Genomic DNA, 15,917 nt, shown 5'->3' with positions numbered 1-15,917 from the left:
TGCACTGACCAGTGTTCGCACCACTGCACTTGAGCATGGGTGACAGAGAGAGACCCTGTCCCGAAAATAAATAAGTAGATAAAAGAGCCACAATGGGGAACTTGGAGGTGCTGCCAGCTCACAGCAGGGGCACCCTGTGGGGGTCCAGGAAGTGGCCAGAAATCTAAGACCCTCTGATAAGCCTGACATTTTGTGGGGAGAGGAGAGAAGAGGACTGATCTATACTGAAAACACAAAAATGAGTTGAATTGATATTTTTAAGGCAGTTCCTCTGTGGAATCAGGATTTCAACATGAGGGACACACTTAACTCTAGGGTCCAGATAGAAACTACTGAATTTAATGTTTCTTTCTTTTTTTTTTTTTTTCAGAGAATGGTCACATATTCTCAAAAGCCCAATTATAGAACAAGCTGAAAGTCAAGGGAGAGGTCATCTCCAGAAAAATTTTCCCCTTGCTTTTTGCCAAACATAAATATTTGAATCCTGAGTTCAACTGCCAGGGGAGTGGGCAGCCTTTTTATATTGGCTTCCCCAAAAATAATGCTCAGAGAATGCTCTTGGGATGTCTGTGAGGAAAAAGGCAGGGTGTGTGTGTGGCTGTGCTCTGAGGGTGGAGGCACCCTCCTAGCAAACAAGCAACTGAAATAAGCAGAACAACAAGAGAAAACAGTTTCAAGGGACTGATTTGTGCCACACAAGTGGAAGATCCCACTGCTCCACCTCCCCTCCTGGTCCTGTCCCAAGCCAGAGGCCCTGAAAAAACCTTTGCTGAGAGATGCTCGACTCTCTACTTAATGCCAATATTCAGTGCTGATTTGTTATCAAGCTATTTATTTATTTAGAGATACCATCTCTCTATGTTGCCAGGGCTGGACTCCCAACTCCTGGGCTCACACGATCCTCCCAACTCAGCCTCCCGAGTAGCTGGGACTACGGGAGTACGCAGCTGCACCCAGCTTCCGGCAATTTATTTCTTTTTTTTTTTTTCTTTTTGAGACAGAGTCTCACTCTGTCACCCAGGATGGAGTGCAGTGGTGAAATCTCAGTTCGCTGTAACGTCCACCTCACAGGTTCAAGTGATTCTCCTGCCTCAGCCTCCTGAGTAGCTGGAACTACAGGCACATGTCACCACACCTGGCTAATTTTTGTATTTTTAGTAGAGATGGGGTTTCACCATGTTGGCCAGGCTGGTCTCAAACTCCTGACCTCAGGTGATCCGCCCACTTCGGCCTCCCAAAGTGCTGGGATTACAGGTATGAGCCACCACACGTGGCCGACTCTACAAATATTAATACATTATGTGACGTTATGATGTATATATTTTGGTATTCCTCCACTATTCCTGGCTCTCAGCTCCTGTAAGCCTTGTCATTTCCTAAGTGACTAGAGCAATATCTTTTGTTAAAGGCCTTTTGTCCTGAGTCTTGAAGCAGTTCAGGAAAAGCTTGAGTAATAAAGGTGGAAGACAGACAATCTTTTGTTATTTTTACCAAACTCTTCAAGACACCTGAGTTTACCTTAATGAGGCGAAAATCAGGATGGCTACAGAGGATGGGGATCTGGTTGCCAGGGGAACCAGCCACATTCCCAGAGGGCTGGAACTTCCAGGGAGGGGAGAGGGGCTAAAGGTTAAGCTGACCATCAAATGGCCAACGGTTTAATCAATCATTCCTATGTAATGAAGCCTCAGTAAAAACCCAAAAGGGCAGGGTTCAGAGAGCTTCTGGATGGCTGAACACGTAGAGGTTCCTGGAGAATGGTGTGCCCAGGGACGGCATGGACGCTTGGAGCCCCTTCCTCGGTAACTCGCCCTATGCATCTCTCTATCTGGTTGTTTATTTGCATCCTTGAAAATATCCTTTGTAGCCAGGTGCGGTGGTGCATGCTTGAGCCCAGGAGTTCAAAATCAGCCTGGGTAACACAGTAAGACCTTGTCGGTAAACAAATTTTTAAAATATAAAAATAAGCAAAAAAATTAAAAAATGAATATCCTTTGTAATAAACCGGTAAACAAAAATAAGTGCTTCCTGGAGTTGTGTGAGCCATTCCAGCAAATTAATTGATCCCAAGGAGGAGGTTGTGGGAACTCTCATTTATAGCCGGTAAAAACCACCTGGGGCTCGCAATCAGCATCCTAAGCGGGGCTCAGTCTCGTGGGACTCAGTCCTCATGGGATCCGAGGCTCTCCAGGTAGTGTGAGAATTGAACTAGAGAACACCCAGTTACTATCCATTGCAGAAAAGAACTGATTGATTGTTGGTGGGGAAAAATCCCCACACACATTTTGGTGACCAGAGGTCACAGAAGTATTCTGTGTTGATTGTTGAGTGACAGTACAGGAGAAACTAAATTAGTTTTTTCTTATATATTTTCACATTAGCAGAATTGTGGGATACAATAGATGTGGCACTAGCCATCAGTATTTCCTATTCTAGTCACAGTTCGGTACCCAATAACTTCGTCTTACTAGTTTTCTGATACAGTCCACTCATGCATTGCCAGAGTGAATTTTTTTTTTTTTTTTTTTTTTTTTGAGGCGGAATCTCGCTCTTGTCACCGAGGCTGGAGTGCAGTGGAACAATCTCGGCTCACTGCAACCTCTGCCTCCCAGGTTCAAACTATTCTTCTGCCTCAGCCTCCTGAGTAGCTGGGATTACAGGCGCCCACCACCATGCCCAGCTAATTTTTGGATTTTTAGTAAAGACAAGTTTTCACAAAGTTGGCCAGGCTGGTCTCAAAATCCTGACCTCAAGTAATCCACCTGCTTCAGCCTCCCAAAGTGCTGGGATTACAGGTGTGAGCCACCGCGCCTGGTTTCTTCCCTTCTCCTCCATTCCCTTTCCTTTTTCCTTTCCTTCCTCCCTGCCTCCCCACCCCTTTCTCTCTCTCTCTCTTTTTTTTTTTGACAGGGTCTCTGTCACCCAGGCCGGAGTGCAGTGGCGCGATCATACTCACTGCATCCTCGAACTCCTAGGCTCAAGGGATATTCTTACCTTGGCCTCCCAAGTAGCTGGGACTGCAGGCACGTGCCACCACATGTGGCTAATTTTGAAAACTTTTAATAGAGACAGGGGTCTCACTGTGTTGCCCAGGCTGGTCTTGAACTCCTGGGCTCAAGTGATCCTCCTGCCTCAGCCTCCCAAAGTGCTGGGATTACAGGCGTGAGCTACCACGTCCAGCCCAGGGTAGATTTTTATCTTATTTTTCTTTTTTCCTTCTTTTGTTTTTTTGAGACGGAGTTTCACTCATTGCCCAGGCTGGAGGGCAATGGCATGATCTCAGCTCACCGGAACCTCCGCTCCCAGGTTCAAGCAATTCTCCTGCCTCAGCCTCCCGAGTAGCTGGGATTACAGGCACGCACCACCACTCCCGGCTAATTTTGTATTTTTAGTAGAGATGGGGTTTCTCCATGTTGGTCAGGCTGTTCTTGAACTCCTGGCCTCAGGTGATCCACCTGCCTCAGCCGATCCACCCGCCTCAGCCTCCCAAAGTGTTGGGATTACAGGTGTGAGCCACGACGCCTGGCCCGGATTTTTATCTTATTTCTCATCTCGTTTTGTTAGTTGTCTGAGTATCTTCTTCAAGCACCCATATAGAAAGTTAACATTTTCTCTATGATCAGCATCATGGTAGAATCAGCAGGTCTCATTCACGAGGGCTTAGTTATTGAAGTACCAAAGGATGTCCTTACAACATATTGACTATACAGTCATGCTTTGCATAATGATGTTTCAGTCAATGGTGGACCTCATTAATGATGGTGGTTCCATAAGATTATAATATCATAATCTGTACTGTATCAAATACTGTTCCTTTTCTGTTTAGCTATGTTTAGATACACGAATACCTATCATGGTGTTACAATTGCCTACAGTATTCAGTACAGTTACATGCTATATAGTTTTGAAGCCTACGAGCAATAGGCTATGTTATATAGCCTAGGAGTGTAGAAGACACTACCACCTAGGTTTGTGTATGTGCACTCTATGATGTTTGCACAGTGATGAAATTGCCTAAGGATGCATTTCTTAGAAAGTATCAGTCATTAAATGACACATGACTTACATGGAAGTCACATGACATGGACCCCAAGGACTACATAATCAGTGAGGCTTCAGTAGGCTATACTGTTGATAAAGCTACTTCATCTCTTTCAGGAAAACCATCATAAGCTCATCTCTGAATACAACATTCGGTTTTGTTGGAAAGTAACTATCAAGGTTTGCCAGGTCAGAACTATGCTTGATAACATGTTTCCATTACAAATGCTTTCTATCCCTCATACCATATTTTTCCAGGTGGGTGGGCCAACTGCAATCTGCTCTAATATTCTGCTTTCTACCAGTTCTCCCAGCGTTTTCTGATTATGGGCTTTAACAAAGTGCAATACCGGGGAATGCAGTCTCATGCTGAAGTATATGTATAAATATGTTTGCTAATGCGTTTAGACCCTCATGTGAAAAGGGCCTGAAGTCTTCTAAATAGAAAAATCTTCAGCTGAATCAGAACTGACTGAGGAGTTTGGAAAATGTCGGCAGGGCTTCATGATCTTATATCAAACCATGGCAAGGCCACATTTTAACATCTCCCTACTCCCAGATTAATTTCATTTCTGTCACCCTCTTCACCTTGGAAACTCCTCCCATTCAGCAAAATCGGAAGCATTCAGAATAAGTACATTGTGATTTCTGTCCCTGAAATCCGCTGTGTGGACTGATGGAAAGCATAGTTTTAGTTTGTAGCCCTGTTCCCGTGGGCCGGTGGAGGAAATTAAATGAGTTGAGCCTCAGGTTTTCCTCAGAGACCACCAATGTAACAAATGACGACTCACTGAGGCCCGAGGGTTCCTCAACACAGGCCACTTTCTTGCAGAGAGTCAGCCTGGTCTCTTTTTATTTTTTAAAAACTATATATATATATATAGAAAACTATATATATATATATACACATATATATATGTATGTTTGTGTTTTTTTTTTTGAGACGGAGTCTCGCCCTGTCACCCAGGCTGGAGTGCAACTTTCGCCTCCCAGGTTCAAGCAATTCTCCTGCCTCAGCCTCCCGAGTAGCTGGGATTACAGGCGCGCACCACCAGGCCCAGCTAATTTTTGTATTTTTAGTAGAGACAGGGTTTCACCATGTTGGCCAGGCTGGTCTCAAACTCCTGACCTCAGGTGATCCACCTAGCTCGGCCTTCCAAAGGGTTGGGATTACAAGTGTGAGCCACTGCGCCCAGCCTGGTCCAGCCAAGGTAGCATTTGAATGCTACCTTGGTGCCAGCGAGTCTCCCCTGGATAAAAAATGGGGCGCTGACCTGCAACCCCGACACCTTCCCGGAAAGGGCCTTGCAGCGGCGCGGCGCGTCCAGCAGATGGCGCCCCAGCTGAATTTTCGCGAGCTGTCCTCCAAGCTTGTAGAAAAATCTGGAACAAACAGGAAGGGGAATTTTTTTTTTTTTTAAGCATTCTAATTTTCAACCTATACTGCCTTTTTGTCGTGTCGGGGCCCTTTTTATTCGAATAAGTTACAATGCATTTGAGATGTCTAAAAGACTTTTTGATTACGCAATCCCAAATTAAACTTTTTTTTTTTGGCCGGGCACAGTCGCTCACGCCTGTAATCCCAGCACTTTGGGAGGCCGAGGCGGGCGGATCACGAGGACAGGAATTCGAGACCAGCCTGACCAACATGGTGAAACCCCGTCTTTACTAAAAATACAAAAATTAGCTGGGCGTGGTGGCGGGTGCCTGTAATCCCAAATACTCGGGAGTCTGAGGCAGGAGAATCGCTTGAACCTGGGAGGCGGAGGTTGCAGTGAGCCGAGATCGCGCCACTGCACTCCAGTCTGGGCAACAAAAGCAACACTCCGTCTCCAAAAAGAAAATTTTTTTTTAGGATGTCCACTCTTCCAAAAGACCCAAGACGGAGGTTTTCAAACAGCATTAATTGTCACAAGCGTTCAGAAACTTTCGCGGACAACGCTATGTGAAGAAAGGCCGCTTCTAAACAGCAGGGCGTGGCGGGGGCGCGCTCGCCGAGCCGCGGCGGAAGTGGCCTTCGTGGCGGGCGGGGCGGTGGCTGCGGCCCGGAGATAGCGCCGCCTGCTGGTCACCGGGGACAGAGCGCTCGGGGCTTGCCAGGACTGCGGCGCCACGCGGGTGGGAGCCCAGGCCCAGTCCGTGGCGCTGCACGTCACCTCACTAACCAAGGAAGCAAAGTCATGGACACAACCACAGCCTCCTTTCTGCTCTGCAGAGAAACCTGGAAGCCTACTCTGGTTTGGAGAGCAGTGTTTCAACGAGCTTAACGGTTTTTAGCGCTTGCCACAGCTAAACAGGGTGGACTTGATTTTTAGGGTGTCCTTGTTATTTAAGACAATCCTAAAGGAGAATGAAAATTAGAACCTGGTAGGGGACTGCTTTCATTTATTCTATCCTGCTTTAATGGGATTTACAACATATTAAAAGCTGTTATCAGAGGCAAATTGGATAAATGGGCTAGGGGTTGCGTTTCAAGGTGGAGGCGTTTGTCATTTCTGACTGTGGCCCCTCGTTTTTATTCCAGGATCGTTGCAGTGCCATTTCTAGGTCCCTCCTCCTCTCCCCACTTCCCTTTTCTCTGCACCCATTTGACAGGAGCCTCTGCAATCATCTGCTTATTGCGCGTCACCGTCATCCACTGGGAGAGCCTTGTGGTACCACCTTTCTCCACCTATGGCTGCGGCCCGCAGGAAGATGACGGGTTGCGCTTCTGCTCTGGAGCCAGCCCTGTTGCCGGGAACTGCAACCCGCAAGATGATGCCAGAGCTCAGCTTCCCTCTTTTTATGTTGCAGAGTTTATGCTGCCCTGCACTGAGCAGACGCTTTCGCTTACGCAGCCCTGCCCTTCACCTTGCCCAGTGATTCCGGAATAACCTTCCGGACCCTCCTACTTGCAGAGCTTCATTGCTTCAAGCGTCATAATCATTCATCTGCGTTTTTCCTCTAGTGATGAAGGCTCGTGGACCGACCACGGTTCACTCGGTCTAGGAGTCATGCTGTTGATCAGGTTGTCAGACATCAAAATTCCCATCTCCCATCAGGGCACAGCTATAGGGCTCTGGGTCAAAACAGGGCCTTCTCTTTTGTCTGGTAGCACCAGAAACACGGTAATAGGGAACCCATCAGGAATGGAAGGCTCCTTGAGGCCCTGGAGATGGAAGGTTGGGCCCCCAAGTCCTGAAAGGGACCAGTGGGCTGTAATCTTCACAATCTGGATCCAGCCAGAAGAGCACTGAGAGCTCAGTGTTTGGAGGACAAAAAAGGGCAATGGATATACAGTAACTTAGTGAATCAGGGCCCGGATCCAGGAAGATGCCTGACATTTGTTTATCAGCAGAGAAACAGAAGTAAAGGAGGGGAACCTCCTCCTAAGTGTTACTGTGTTATGAAAGTGTCCTTCAGGGAGAGGCGACATGAACAGGGCAGCTGATAACATTGATACTGTGCAGGCACACATCTCCCCACATTCCCCAGGCTGCTGAACCAAGTGTACCAAACTAATCGCAAGGACACAGCTTTGAGCCTCCCCGGCAGCAGTCCCTGGAGGGAGTCCGCTCAGACAAAGCAAAGCGCGCTCCCAGAGGGGAGGGGTGGCCACTTTTTCTTTGTTCTCCCTTGGAAAATGGGCTGTCTCTTAAGTCTCGTAAACCAGCTGCTTTCACTTCTTGCAGGAGGTCGCGATAAATTAATCACCAATCATGTTTGGACAGCATAGTTTTGAAGCCCTCAACTCTGTGAAATGCAGGGTCAAACTATTTTTAGAATTTTAACATGCCGTTAAGTTTGTATTCTGAGTTTCCCAACAAAAATTTCAGAAATGTGCCCCACTTTGAAAAAATAAAATAAAAAGAACACCTCCAGAAAAAAGGTGGTGGAGACAGAGTGTTTGGAATTGTACTTAACCCAAAAATGACAAGTCATACACCTTACACTTAGGAATCTCTTTTTCACAGAGGTGTAAGTTACTGAGCAGATATATTTGCCTGCTGAGAAGCCCCTTCAGCAGTAAAAGGGAGAGCTCTCTGAGAAACCTCAACTTTCTACATTATAAGTGATATTTTTTTCTCATAAGAAGGATTTAACATAGCTCCTTTTTAAAAAGTCAGAATTGCCTACCCCTGATTTAAGTGGGGGATCAAGACAAAGGGTGCCTGACTTCTGTATCAGGAATAGGCGTGCCACTCCCCAAGCACTCGGAGCATCTGCTGCCTGGGCTGATTCTTAAACCGAAATCCACACGTGGCTTGACAGCTGAAGTGCCCTTTTATGTCCAGTTGGAATTTCATGTTGGGCAGGCTGCAATGAGTTTGTATCCAAACAGAAAACGGGTTCTGTGGGTCAGAGAAAGCTTACTGTGCTGAGAGGGACTAGGCGGACATTTTGTAAATACTATAGGTTTATTTCCTGGAAATTTATCCGCAAAAATAAGGTTGCTTCATTCCCTTCACACAGCATCCTCAGGCCCTTTCAGACAGTTTCTGCTCTTTGGATTTCATCTGCTTGCTAAATATCCACTCCTGTTGTGTCCAGAACAAGGGACTATCTGCACGTTACTGTGAAAGCAAGCGTTGGGTGGCCCGGAGGGCAGCTCCTCCCAATCAGCTCTTGTCCTCCTTCTGTCAGGCTCTCTGGAGGAAATGAGAGCCACCCCCAGCCAGGAAACCAGCCCAGCATTAGCATTTAGGGACAGATGATCTAATGGCTTAGGTTCTATAGGTGACGCTCAGGCAAGCTTCTACAATAATTGTGAAGCTAGACACAGAACATATGAGCAGGTGTCCAAGAATTATGGATGCCTCTGAAAGTAACAGAAGGCCAGGCGCAGTGGTGCATGCCTGTAATCGTAGCCCTTCAGGAGGCTGAGATGGGAGGATCAATTGAGGCCAGGAGTTCGAGACCAGCCTAGTCAACATAGCGAGACTCCATCTATCTATCTATCTATCTATCTATCTATCTATTATCTATCTATCTATATTTTTTTTAAGTAGCAGAAATTTAAAGAAAAATAGCCACGGCACATACGTTCACAATACTACGCCGTGTTCTCTCCAGGTTAAGGAGATTAAATTTAAAATTTGTAAGCACTTTGAGGGCAAGAGCCCTGTTTCGCACTTCCTTTATATTTCTCACAGTGCCCAGCAAGGTATTACACATGCAGTGGTCACTGGGAATACTTACTTAAAAAAGAAATTAGTGCTGGCTCACACCTGTAATCCCAGCACTTTGGGAGGCTGAGGTGGGAGGATTGCTTGAGCCCAGGAGTATGAGACCAGTCTGGGCAACACAAGATCCTATGTCTACAAAAATTTTTTAAAAATTAGAGCTGGGAGTGGTGGTGCATGCCTGTAGTTAGTCCTAACTCCTTGGGAGGGTGAGACAGGAGGATCACTTGAGCCCAGGAGTTTAAGGCTGTAGTGAGCTATAATTGCACCATTGCACTACAGCCTGGGCAACAGAATGAGACCCTGACTATAAAAAATAACAATTAAAAAATAATTATGGACTAATGGAACAACAAACAGCTGTGCTCTGAGATTAAGCCTGTTTTTATTGTCACTTCTGAGGAAACTAGACAGTGATACTTTATAGCCAGAAAACAGAAGTGGGGATGGTGCAACCTTTCTAAATAACAATGACAGTAGCTGACCTTCCTCTCTACCAGAAACTATACTAAGTTCTTTTCATACATTATCTCATTTACATCTGACCACACCCCACAGACTTAAGTATTACTATTAGGATTACGCTTATTTTCCAGATGACAAAACATTACCCAAGTCACACCGCTGGTAAGTGTCCACATCAGGACTTGAGTCCAGCTCTCAGTCAGTTTCCAATGCTTTCAGGCAAAATCCTGCACCAGAACATCTCATGATGACCTCCATAGCTCCATTTATTAACCACCCTGCTTTGAGCCTTGCAACCTAATATCTGAAGTGAGAGGGATAGTCCTTCAGAGCAAACGAGCTCAAATAAAATTTAAAAAGCAATACATAATTTGAGAGGGAGAGGGAAAAGGGTCAGCACAGGCACAATTCATAACGGAACATGTCGCAATATGCCTGGGCTTGATGTCTTCTCCTGTGCATTTTCTAGTTTAATCCCCATGGCACCCTGTGGAGGATGTTACTGTTATCTCATATATAAGGAATAAATGTCTGGAGAACAGCTGGGTTCAAGAAAAAGGTAAATGCTCAAATATTCAGAGGCAGAGAGGGAACAAATCTACTGATAACACTGTACCTGCCCCAGGCCTCTCACTTGGGCTCACAGTACTGGCGTGGGCGCATCTCACCTTTCCTTCTTCTCCTATGTTGTTAGTAACACTCCAGCCAGCCAGAAAGCTTGCACCTGTCTCTACCTGCCCCATAAATACAAATATGGTTAAATGTTGACTTGTATGCCGTTAAACCATTTCAAAAGCACAGATGAGGTCGAGAGAAAACAGTACAAGTCATGATGCATGGAATGCTATGTAAGAGTTAAATAGAATGAATTAGATTTAAGCATACTGCCAGGTAAAGTTCTCCACAAGGCATAGACTGTTCTAAAGAAGAAAAAAAAAAAAAAAAAAGGCCAGGCATGGTGGCTCATGCCTGTAATCCCGGCACTTTGGGAGGCCAAGGCAAGCAGATCACGAAGTCAGGAGTTTGAGACCAGCCTGGCCAACATGGTGAAACCCTGTCTCTACTAAAAATACAAAAATTAGCCGGGTATGGTGGTGCACGCCTATAGTCCCAGCTACTCGGGAGGCTGAGGCAGGAGAATCATTTGAACCCAGGAGGCAGAGGTTGTAGTAAGCCTGTACTGTGCCATTGCAGCCTGGGCGACAGAGCAAGTCTCCATCTCAAAAAATAAAATAAAATAATGAAATAAATTTAAAAAGAAAAAAAAAGCAAGTTAAGAATAAAAAACACAACATGGCACCATTTATCTTTTAAAAAGTCACACAAAACAATGTGATGTGCACATACACACACCTCTATGCAAACAGGTAAGAAATAGTTGGCTACACCCCCAAATTGTTAACAGGGGTTTCTCTGGGGAGAGGACTGGGTTTGGGGTGAAGTGAGCAGTACTGGCAGACTTTTCCTTTGTCTTTTTACAAGATAATTTATTCGTATAATGGGTATGTAAAGAAAGAAAGGACAGAAAAGAAACAAGTGATGCTGTTAAAAAATAGACTGGGTGCGGTGGCTCACGCCTGTAATCCCAGCACTTTGGGAGGCTGAGGCGGGCGGATCACCTGAGGTCAGGAGTTCAAGATCAGCCTGGCCAAGATGGTGAAACCCTGTCTCTACTAAAAATACAAAAATTAGCTGGGCATGGTACACAGCTGTAATCCCAGTTATTCGGGAGGCTGAGGCAAAGAATTGCTTGAACCCAGGAGGCAGAGGTTGCAGTGAGCTGAGATTATGCCACTGCACTCCAGCCTGGGCGACAGGGTGAGACTCTGTCCCAAAAAAAGAAAGATAAAGGTTCGCAACATGCAGTAAAGTGGGGAAAGTGATACAAATACACCAAGCTAAAATCCACCGCCTCCTTCATGTCCAGGGAAGACCAATAGATTAGAGGAGTGTCCTCATGTTGACATTATTAATACTTTAATGATTTTCTAAATTTAATGTCTCCTGTGTCTACCAGAAATATATTCCTGAGAAGTTCAATAGACTTGGAAGCAGACCACCTGGGTTCAAGACCTAACTGCCTTTCTCTGTAACCTTGGGCTAGTTTCTCAAAGCCTTAGTTTCCTTATCTGCAGAGTGGAGAGGATAGTAACACACTTCACAGGGTGCCCTGAGGATTAAATGAGATAATGCATAGGAAAGTCCATCCAAACCTGGGGAACAGAGACTTGTAAATTGCAGATTGTGTTAGCGCCTACTTTCTTCCCATTCTCTCCCTCCCACTTCACAGAATTGTTTTTCCTCACACCTTTAAGATGTCTGAGTATCCCACACTAAAGTAGAGTAAAATTAATAAATCATTCTTTAGTATAATATTTGCTGATAACAGGCCTCTGTAATTTGAGACGTCAGATTCTGCAGATGCGTGGTTTTTAAGCTTCAATAGCCTGTATTCATGCATATATTTTAAGGGATATGCTCATTTGATTCCATTTATAAAATATGCCTCTTCCCTGTGCGACCCACTTTTGATTCAAAAACTAAAATATTCAAATCAGAGAGCCCATTTAAAGTATAAGACAAAAATATAATTAACGTGTTTTGCATCTGAAAATATGTCTATTTGTGGTCCTAATAAAACTTCAGACTGCTCTGAAATTTCAATGTTCCAATAATAAGCCTTATAATAAAAAGGATTGCAGAAGTAATAAGATAAACACTAATGCCACCAATATAATTAAACATGAAACAATAAATAGGAGCAAATTCACAAATATCAGTTGCATGCACACAGTACCATGTCCAAGCCGTGCATGATGAAGCTATTTACATTACATTACTATTACAGCCTTACCTTTGAATCACAGCCAGGTTCTCCTCTGCTTTTTCTGGATGTGCATGTGTTAAAAGGCGCAGGGAGCTGAAGAGTCCTGGTGAAGTAAATAAGAATCCAGTTAGAGATGTACAGTTTGAGTTCAGAAAGGATCCATTTGAAGGATCTAATTCCAAGCACACAAAGCACTCATCCCTCCCTAGCTCCTCCACCCCATTGAACCAGGCTGTCATTTTAGAGCTGGGTGCCCATTGTTCACTTTCTTCTACTTTAATTAGATTTGACAGATTGCTCTTTCTGGCTAGACTGGCTGTTGCCAAGAACAGAGAGAAGAGATGAGGCTGACCTTGTCATTGTGCCCTTGGGATCAGGTCCCCGCCCCCTCCTCCATCCTAGTCCACAGATCACTGAAATTTCTCCTTAGTGGCTTCAAATCTATTCCTCTTCTCCAGCCTCTTTCCTACGTGCCTCCTGGCAGTCTTAGCACCTCTGAGTTTTCTTACTCTCAATACTGTGGGCTTCAAAGCCTAGGTAGGCTGTGGGAGTAGAATAAGTGGTGCTGTTGTATTTTTTCATAACAATACTCTGACCCTGATTTTTTTTCTTTTTTTCTTTTTGAGACAGAGTCTTGCTCTGTTGCCCAGGCTGGAATGCAATGGCAAGATCCCAGCTCATTGCAACCTCCGCATCCCAGGTTCAAGCGATTCTCCTGCCTGAGCCCCCTGAGTAGCTGGAATTACAGGCATGTGCCACCACGCCCAGCTAATTTTTGTATTTTTAGTAGAGACGGGGTTTCACCATGTTGACAGCTGGCCTCGAACTCCTGACCTCTGGTGATCCGCCTGCCTCGGCCTCCCAAAGTGCTAGGATTACAGGCATGAGCCACTGCACCCGGCCGGCCTTGGTTTTTTTCTGCAGGCCTATTGGTAAAAACAGACCAGCTTTTCCAAAGGGAAATGTAACTGCAGTTCCACCCAGGAGCCAGGAAATATTAATCGCTTAATGAAGTAGAGCTCAGCAAGGACCCACGGATCTGAAGCAAATCCCGTGCCCCGCTGCCCTGTTTCCCATCTGTGAAATGTGGCCAGTAACTCCTGAACCTTCACCATCTCAAACACACATTATATTGGTATTAGGTAAGAACCAGACAATAAAATGATAGAATGGGAAGTGATCTTAGAGATCATCTAGTCTAATAACTTTTCTTGGAATATTAAAAAACACAGACCAAAAGTGAGAAGTGACATGACAGTGTCATGAAATCAGTTAATAGATGTTTAACACCTGGCACTATGCAAACGGACTCTGATCAGTTTTGTCACAAACCTGCCTTTCTCCAATTTATCCTGTGCTTGATAATAAACTATATTGGCCAGGAAAGCACTTTCTTTATCTCTTTTTTTTTTTTTTTTCTTTTGAGACAGAGTTTCGCTCTTGTTGCCCAGGCTGGAGTGCAGTGGCACGATCTCGGCTCACTGCAACCTCCGCTTCCCAGGTTCAAGCAATTCTCCTGCCTCAGCTTCCCGAGTAGCTGGGATTACAGGCATGCACCATCATGCCCGGCTAATTTTGTATTTTTAGTAGAGACAGGGTTTCTCCATGTTGAAGCTGGTCTCGAACTCCTGACCTCAGGTGATCCACCCGCCTGGGCCTCCCAAAGTGCTGGGATTGCAAGCGTGAGCCACCGCGCCCACCCAGCACTTTCTTTCTCTGAGGAAAGAATTCTCCTCACCCAAGGACCGTATTTTTATTTTTCTTATTGTTTTGAGACGGAGTCTCACTCTGTCACCCAGGCTGGAGTGCAGTGGCGTGATCTTGGCTCGCTGCAACCTCCACCTCCCAGGTTCAAATGATTCTCCTGCCTCAGCCTCCCAGATAGCTGGGACTTCAGGTGCCCGCCACCACACCCGGCTAATTTTTGTATTTTTAGTAGAGATGGGGTTTCATCATGTTGGCCAGGCTGGTCTTGAACTCCTGACCTAAGGTGAGCTGCCCACCTCAGCCTCCCAAAGTGTTGGAATTACAGGCGTGAGCCCCCACGCCCAGCCAGAGGACTATATGTTTAGAAATGCTTCCCTGAATTTACTGAGTTTACTGGGAACTCAGTGGTCTTGTACTAGAACCTGAGTCACCAAATGCCACACAACTGTCATAGAAGCACAGCATGGACCTCAACAGGCTGGAGGCCTGGGCTCTGCTCTTACATAGGAGTGGCCCTGTCCCTGACCCAGCTCTGGCCACGCCCGTGGCCTCAAGAGCTATGAGCAGGAGCAAACTGTAGGAAGTTCTCCTTGGAACAAACTTAGTGTTTACCGGGTTGTAATATAAACCCATTCATGTACAGTTCATTCAACTGCTCAAAAGCATTTATTAAAAGCTCATTATTTGCTAAGCCCCTGTGGCCTGATAAGGCTACTCCAATGAGTAAGACACAGCCTCAAGGAGCCAGCAGTGTCAACACTTAACATGCAGGCGAGCACTGTGCGGCCTCGGTGGGAGGAGGAAATACTGTTTTCCTTGGTTGAGGTTCAAGGAATCAGAAAAATGTCGAAGGAAGTGATTATTGGCTGGGCACAATGGCTCACACTTGCAATCCTAGCACTTTGGGAGGCCGAGGCGGGTGGATCACAAGGTTAGGAGTTCGAGACCAGCCTGAGTGAAACCCTGTCTCTACTAAAAATACAAAATATTAGCTGGGTGTGGTGGTGGGCGCCTGTAATCCCAGCTAGCCACTCGGGAGGCTGAAGCAGGATAATCGCTTGAACCCGGGAGGCGGAGGTTGCAGTGAGCTGAGATCACATCATTGCACTCCAGCCTGGGTGACAGTACGAGACTCCATCTCAAAAAAAAAAGGAAGTGATTCCTGAGTTGAGCTTTGAGAAATAAGGGATATCCGGGGATGGGAGGGAGGAGGGATGCAAGTACATGGCGTTGAGATAGAGAGTGGGCCTGGTGTTTTGCTGGAAAAAAAGGAAGTTTGGGGCTTGAATAGCACCAAAGATGAGATTGGGAATTTAGGTAGAGATCAATGGAAACACTGTGTGACAAGGGGAGAAAGCTGGATTGTCTCTTGGCAGCTCCTGGGAACCACTGAAGAGTTCTAAGCAGGGAAGTAAAATGATCCAAACTGTGTTTTAGAAAGATGGCCTGTAGGCTGGGCGCGGTGGCTCACACCTGTAATCCCAGCACTTTGGGAGGCTGAGGTGGGAGGATTCCTTCCACCCAGGAGTTCAAGACTAGCCTGGGCAATGGAGCAAGACCCCATCACAATTTAAAAAAAAAAAAGAAAAGAAAGAGAGAGAGAAAGAAAGAAAAAAAAAGAAGAAGGAAGAAAAGAAAAGAAAAGAAAAAGAAAAAGGAAAAGAAGGCTCTGGCCAGGCACGGTGGCTCATGCCTGCCATCCCAGTGCTTTGGGA

This window comes from Pongo pygmaeus, chromosome 10 (assembly GCF_028885625.2).
Source record: "Pongo pygmaeus isolate AG05252 chromosome 10, NHGRI_mPonPyg2-v2.0_pri, whole genome shotgun sequence".
In the NCBI taxonomy this organism is placed as follows: domain Eukaryota; kingdom Metazoa; phylum Chordata; class Mammalia; order Primates; family Hominidae; genus Pongo; species Pongo pygmaeus.
This window is presented reverse-complemented; position numbering follows the sequence as displayed.